The sequence below is a fragment of the Hyaena hyaena genome, unplaced genomic scaffold, assembly GCF_003009895.1.
Source record: "Hyaena hyaena isolate Hyena2069 unplaced genomic scaffold, ASM300989v1 scaffold_1844, whole genome shotgun sequence".
Lineage (NCBI taxonomy): Eukaryota > Metazoa > Chordata > Mammalia > Carnivora > Hyaenidae > Hyaena > Hyaena hyaena.
In genome coordinates, this window is record NW_024082479.1 from 144086 (window position 1) to 151389 (window position 7304).

Sequence of the window (7304 nt, forward strand, 5' to 3'; positions counted from 1 at the left end):
TTGTGCTTTTGGTGTCATCTAAAGTTATTGAATAATCCAAGGTCATAAAGAGTAACACCTATGTCTTTCTAAGTGTGTGATAATTTTTGCTGTAACATTTAATCCATTTTAGTTAATTGTGCATATGGCATGAGGTAAAAATCTTTTATTCATTTGCATGTTGATGTCCAGTTGCTACAGCACCACTTGCTGAAAAGACTAATCTTTCCCCCGTTGAATTGTCATAGCACCCTTGTTGAAAATGGACCATAAATATAAAGGTCTCTCTCTCTCTCTCTTATTTTTAGGTTGCAGGATTATTTATTTATTTTTTAGTAGTTTATTGTCAAGTTGGTTTCCATATAACACCCAGCGCTCATCCCCACAAGTGTCCTCCTTCATGCCCATCACCCCCCTTTTCCTCCCCCCACCCCCATCAGCCCTCAGTTTGTTCTGAGCATTCAAGAGTCTCTCATGGTTTGCCTCCCTCCCTCTCCCTATTTTTCCCCTTCTTCTCACCCGTGGTCCTCCATTAAGTTCCTCCCATTCCTCCTGTACGTGCAAACATATGGTATTTGTCCTTCTCTGCCTGACTTATTTCACTCAGCATAACACCCTCAAGTTCCATCCATATTGCTACACATGGCCAGATTTCATTTTTTCTCATTGCCATGTAGTATTCCATTGTATAGATAAACCACATCTTCTTGATCCATTCGTCAGTTGATGGACACTTATTTCTAACCTCAATTTTGTTTCATCCACATGTCTATTCTTACAACAGGATAACACTGTCTTGATAACTGTAGCTTGAGTAAGTTTTGAAATTGTGAAATGTAATTTCCTCCAAATATTTTCTTCTTCACCAAGATTGTATAGCCTATTCTGGGTCATTTGTATTTCCATGTGAATTTTAGACTCAGCCTTTCAATTTTGAAAAAAAATACCAGCTAGATTTTTTTTTAATAGGAACTGCATTGAACCTGTAGATAAGTTTGAGTAGTATTTCCATCTAGCATTATTAAGTCTTCTGATCTATAAACATGAATGTCTTTCCACTTATTAAGACTTTAAGTTTTTCAAGAATGTTTTGTCATTTTCAGTATATGTCTTACACTTTAAATTTATTCCTAAGTTTTTTTTATTTTTTGATGCTATTATAAAAGGATTTTTTTTCTAAATTTCATTATCAAATCATTCTTAGTATATAGAATTACAACATATTTTTGTACATTGAAATTGTACCCTGCAGCCTTGCTGAACTCCTTTATTAACTTCAATAGTGTGGATTTCTTAGGATTTTCTATATACAAGTTCATGTCGTCTGTTTAATATAGATAGTTTTACTTCTTTCAATCAGGATGCATTCTTTTTTGTTGCATTTACCTTTGCTAGAATCTCCAATACAATGTTAGTAGAAGTAGTGACAGCAGGCATTTTTGTCCCCAACCTTAGAGGAAAGCATTCAATCTTTTAGCAATAAGTTCGATGGTAGCTGTGAATTTTTTATAGGTGCTCAACCTCAGTATTTGCTTTAAAGCTACAATAATAAACACAATGTGATATTGGTAAAATAATAAATCAATGGAATACAATAGAGAATCCCAAAATAGACCCACAAAAATATAGTCAAATTATTTTTGACTAAGATGCAAAGGCAATTAAATCGATGAAGATAATCTTCCCAAAAAGTGATGCTGGAATAACTGGACAACCACATGAAAAGAAATGAATCTAGACAAAGACCTTATTCCTGTGACAAAAATTAGTTGAAAATGGATCATTGACATAAAAGTCAAACACAAACTATGAAACTTCTGGATAATATAGAAAATCTAGGTAACCTTTGCTTTGGTGATGACTCTTCTCCCCATATATTTTGTTTTAGTTTTAGATATTTTCATACATTATTTCATCTTGGATTGAAAAAGTATTTTACTTTACATTTGTGGAAACAAAAGTTTCCGGACTTACCTGAGGTCACAAAGCATAGCAAGTAAGTGGGTAGTCAGATCCTAACCCAAATCTGTCTGATGCCCTGGTGATGACTTCTTAGATATAACACCAAAGCATGGTCTAAAAAATAAAAAATTGCTAAGTTGGACTTCATTAAAATTAAAACTTCTGTTCTGCAACAGATACCGTTAAGAGAATGTGAAGACAAGCCACACAATGGAAGGAAATACTTGCAAAATGCATATTAGATAAAGGACCTGTATCGAAAGCACACAAAGAACAATTAAGATACAACAACAATAACAAAACAACTTAAAAATGGGCAAAATATATGAACAGAGGTACACATGTGCACATCTAAGCTGGCCCTGGTAGTCATATGACCCCCAACCCTTGAGTTTCTCCCACTACGGCCTTCCTCCTAATAGCTCCTACTGCCAGAATCCCACTTTATGGCTGTCAGCATGCCCCCTCCCACTCCTCACTCCCACCCTGCTTTTCTCTTTTCCCTACTATTTCCCCTTCTCCTGTCATTCCTGCTACCCTCTGCTCTGCATGGAGACAGCGGCCTGCACACCAAGGGTGCCCTTCCCCTGGATACAGTAACTTTCTACAAGGTCATTCCTAAAAGTAAGTTGATCTTAGTGAACACCCAATACCCTTATGGTGAGTAGCAGAATGAGTTCAAGAATTTGGCTGAAAACTCAGCCTACAGTGATGATCTCTTGGTGGCAGAGGTAGGGATCTCAGGTTATGGTGATAAGCTGAATATGGAGCTGAGTGAGAAATACAAACTGGACAAAGAGAACTACCCAGACTTCTACCTATTTCAGGATGGGGACTTTGAGAACCCGGTCCTGTATGGTGGGGTAGTTAAGGTTGGAACCATCTAGTGCTGGCTAAAGGGACAAGGAGTCTGCCTAGGTATGCCTGGTTGCCTACCTGCATATGGCACCCTTGCTGGGTAGTTCATCAGGGCCTCAGGCACGGAGGCCCACCCAGCCCTCTTTAAGCAGGGGCAGGACAAACTTGCAAGTGTGAAGGAGATGGAGAAGTGGGCCAAGCAATACCTGAAGATCATGGTGGAAGGCCTTAGACCATGGTGAGGACTTCCCAGCAGCAGAAATGACCACGCTGATTGAGAACAAGATGAGTGATGGGAAGAAGAAAGAGGTCCAAAAGAGCTTAAACATCTTGGCTGCCTTCCAGAAGAAGGGGGCCAAGAAGGAAGAGCTGTAAAAAGACACTTCAGGTTTACCAGTGTTTGGTGGGTGTGGAGAGGGGAGAGTTACCCACTGGCTGTGAGACTTTCCTGGTATATAAGATAGTGGTGGGAAAAGTAGCACTAAGCCAGAAATCTGAGCATGCCCTGACACTGATACTGATGTGACCATGCTTGGGACATTACTATAGCCAATAGGTGTGCAGTGGTATCTCATTATTTTAATGACATATGATGTGGAATATCTTTTCAATGCTTATATATATGTATATGACTACTTTAGTGAAGTGTGTGTTCATATATGTTTTTTCCACTTAACCTAAAGTCTAAGTTTCTTACAAAGCTATAGTTTTACTATATTTAGTAAGTGCGAAGGAGTCTTCACACTCCTTGCTATTTATTTAAATGAGTTGGAAAGTTATATCCACACAAAACCCTGCATGTTAACGTTTATAGCAAGTTTATTCATACTTGCTCAAACTTGAAAGCAACCAAGATATCCTGTAATAGGTAAATGGATAACTCTGATACAAGTATACAATGGAATATTATTCAGCAATAAAAAATGAGATATCAAGTCATGAAAAGACATGGAGGAAACTTAAATGCTAAGTGGGAAGAAGCTAATCTGGAAGGCTACATACTGTAGGATTCTATGCCACAAACATAGTGACTTAAAAGAACACAAACTTACTATCTTACATATCTTGTCAATCAGAAGTTGGCACAGCTTAGCTAGATCCTTGAAATGGCTTTAATCAAGAGCTCTATTCCTATTTGGAGCTCCACTGGTGATAGGCTTTCTTCTAAGCTCACTCAGGTTATTAGAATGTGCTTCCTCCTATCTGTAAGACTGAGAACTTTTGATTCTTAGTTATTGTCATTTGGAAGACATACTCATCTCCTGGAGGCTGCCTGAAGTTCCTTACTACATGGTTCTCTTACAATATGGAAACTTGTTTCTTCAAAGCCAGCAAGGGAGAGAGTAAGTTGGCTAACAAGATGGACTCTTGTGTAATATAGCATAATCACAGGGAGTAACTACCTTAAAATCTTAAAATACATTAAGGATACCTTAAAATACATTGAGAATTTGTATTTTACCATTTGTTGCAAAAATGTTCAAGATTGCTTATTTGAGCATTTTTATAATAGCTATATTTGTATGATAATTCCAACATGTGTCATCTCTGTTTTCATGTCTGTTTATTTCCCATGCAACTTGAAATTTTAATGGTCTTTCATACACCTATTCCTTTTGTATTGCATATTTTCATTTTAAATATTTTGCTATGAGACTGGGCCTCTCCTAAACTCTATGAAGAATGTTGACATTTTGTTTTAGCAAGCAACCGATTTAATTAAGTTCTGGCCCCAAGTTACAATTCACCTTCTGTTGGTTGTATTTCCAATATCAGTTAAGCTTTCATAGGGTTTGTAGTGTTACTTGAATCTATCCTGTGAATATATCACTCAGTGGCCAATCCGGGTCCTAGGCATTGGTCTATCAGTTACTCCAGGTCTCAAAATCTTTGGTAGGCTAGTTAGGATCAGATCTGTGCATGCACTGCTCAAGTGTGAGCCCTGAGTTCATAAGCTAATTTATAGGGTCCTTTCCCAAGCTCCTCCCTCTCTGTAACCTTCCCAAAACTTTCTGTTTCCCTGTGTCTCTTCTTTTTGGTCCTCTATCAAGAAACTTGGTAGTTACCTTGGTTTGTAATTCTCTGCCATGCACTTTTGTAATTGGTCAATCTCCCGGCCCAGAAAGTGGAGGACAGAGAGAGAAAAAAGGTTAACTCGGGTTCATCTTAGCTTCTTGGAACTACAGCTCCATAAAATGTGTAAGATGGGTTCCCTTCCCTCCAAGTTTTGGCTCTTGAAGTTCTGTCGTTTCCACCACAGATTTCCTCGGTTCTGATGCATGAGAAACAAACAAAGAAACAAACAAAAAAGGCAGATAAAAAGAAGGAAAGAATTCCGTACTCCCTCTGAGAGCTAAGAGTTACTTTTTCTGATCCCTGAGACAGTACTAGAGGAGTTCTGGAGCTATGTCACCATGCCCACTTCTGTCTTTTGGGCTATGTTGAGTTAAATTAGGAGATACCAAGGAAAAAATAACAGCTTAAAAAATGGTAAAGTCACTGCTGATAAGATGGTGATTCTACTTCTGTTATCCTTCCCTGCTGCTGTTTACTGTTCAAAAACCTCAAATAACTGCCTCTGTATTCTGTCTGGTTCTATAGTTGTATTCAGTGAGATAGACAGGATAAAGTATGCTCATTCCATGTCACCTAGCACCAGAACTCCTGAAATAGATACTTTACTGCTCTCTCTACTTCTGCTCCAGCCATTCTTACAAACTATTCTCTATACATCAACTGGAATGGTCCTTAAAATCCTCAATAAGAGGGGAGAGGGCAAGATGGCGGAGAAGGAGGGAGTTCCATACATTGCACTCGCCCCCATATCTCACACGGAAAAGATCTGAAACCATAGGAAACCTTACAGAACCCAAGAGATTGGGAGAAAAAAGATGCAGAATCCACTGAGAAAGCCTTCTAACTTGAGTGCGAACTGGGGAAGATAAAATCAGGCTGGGATCGGAGACTCAGAGGGACGGGGGCGATCCTCCTCTGTGGGGAGTGAGAGGGGAAAGAGAGAGGGCGAAGCCTCTCAAGACATGGACCCTGTTGCTGGGGAACAGAAAAACCCGCTTGGGGCACAGAAGGACCTGCGAGCCAAATCCCCGCGCGCCAACTCGTCCTGGAGGGGCTGTGCGCCGACTGCTCCTTTGTGCTCCTGGCTGGACCCCTAGAGGAGCCACGCACCACTGCGCCATTGTGCTCCTGGCTCGGCCAGACCCGTAAAGGAGCCTAACTTGGACCAGGCCTCCGTGCTCCTGGCTTGGCTGGACCCCTAGAGGGGAAGCTAAGGGCTTAAAACTGGGAGATTTGCCCGCAAGTTAGTGTTTCGGTTGACGAGACACAGAGGGACCCAGTTTCCCACTCTCCAGCGGACCCGGGGCACGCCCCAGGCAAACCCCCATCCTTGCTCACCAACCCGACCTGGAGGAGAAGGGAGGAGAAGGGAGCGGCGATTGTGGCTCAATCCCCAGGGCTAGGCAAGAGGCTTGGAATTGCCCCGAGGGCATCCCCTGTGAGGTTGTGTCTATGGCAATTTCAGTGGGGCACAAGGACTGGGATTTGGAAACTAGGCCTGGCCTGGGCTAAAGAGCACAACCGACATTGGCTGCGCCCCCAGCACAGAGTTTACACACCCAAAAAAGTGAGGTGCAGCGCTTGGTTCAAGAAGGTACTGGAGCACCGCCACTCTCCTCCCCACAACTGCCAAGGCAGAACTCCCCCCTGATGCATTGGATTAAACCACGCCCATCACTGCTACAGAACTGCCCTCCTCTTCCCCCTCCCCCCAACACTGACTGGATTAACTCTGGTCACCAGCTTACTTAAACAGTACATTTAGTCCATTCTGTAGATGTAAATTCTACACCTACCTACCTTTTCATCTCTTTCACTCAGGAGTAATTAGACCATATAGTTTCTCTGGATAACACCAGCGTCCTTCTCACACCTCTCCAACCATATTCCACCCTTTAGCTCTTTGAGAAAAGCTTCTTATCCCTTCTGCCTGTTCATTCTATTTCCAGTTTTGCCTCATCCCTGCCCTGTCTTCTCTGTCTTTCTCTATACACTTCAACCAGAACTGCATACACCCGGCTTTTTAATTGTAGCTAGGAAATCTGGTTATATGCTTTAAACAGTTTTTTGTCCATCGGTTTTCTTCTTCTTTCCTTTTCTTTTCTTCTTTGTGACTTATTAATGTATTTTTTATTTTCTATTATTCGCGTTCCCTCCACCGTCTCTTCTATTAACTTTTTCGTGTTCCCACTCGGTTTGCATGTTTGTTGGATTTGTCTGTGCGTTTGTGTGCCTCTGCTCCCTGTGTGTTTGTCTGTCTGTTTTCTTCTCCAGGGCTACCTCAAGAAACAAGTCAAAGTACACATGGTGGAGAGCCCCAAATAACACTACAAGTAGGAAAATAAAATAACCAAGGTCTCAACAAGATACCAAGAGATACCATTCAAAAAACACTCTCTGAAAGCGTAGGCCCTGGACAGTCAAGTAGT

At 41.1% G+C, this 7304-nt stretch overlaps 1 pseudogene; it reads left to right on the forward strand.

Annotated features, from left to right (window-relative positions):
• The first annotated feature begins 2399 nt into the window (after positions 1–2399).
• Positions 2400–3174, forward strand: LOC120226834 (annotated as a pseudogene).
• The last annotated feature ends 4130 nt before the right edge of the window (positions 3175–7304 follow it).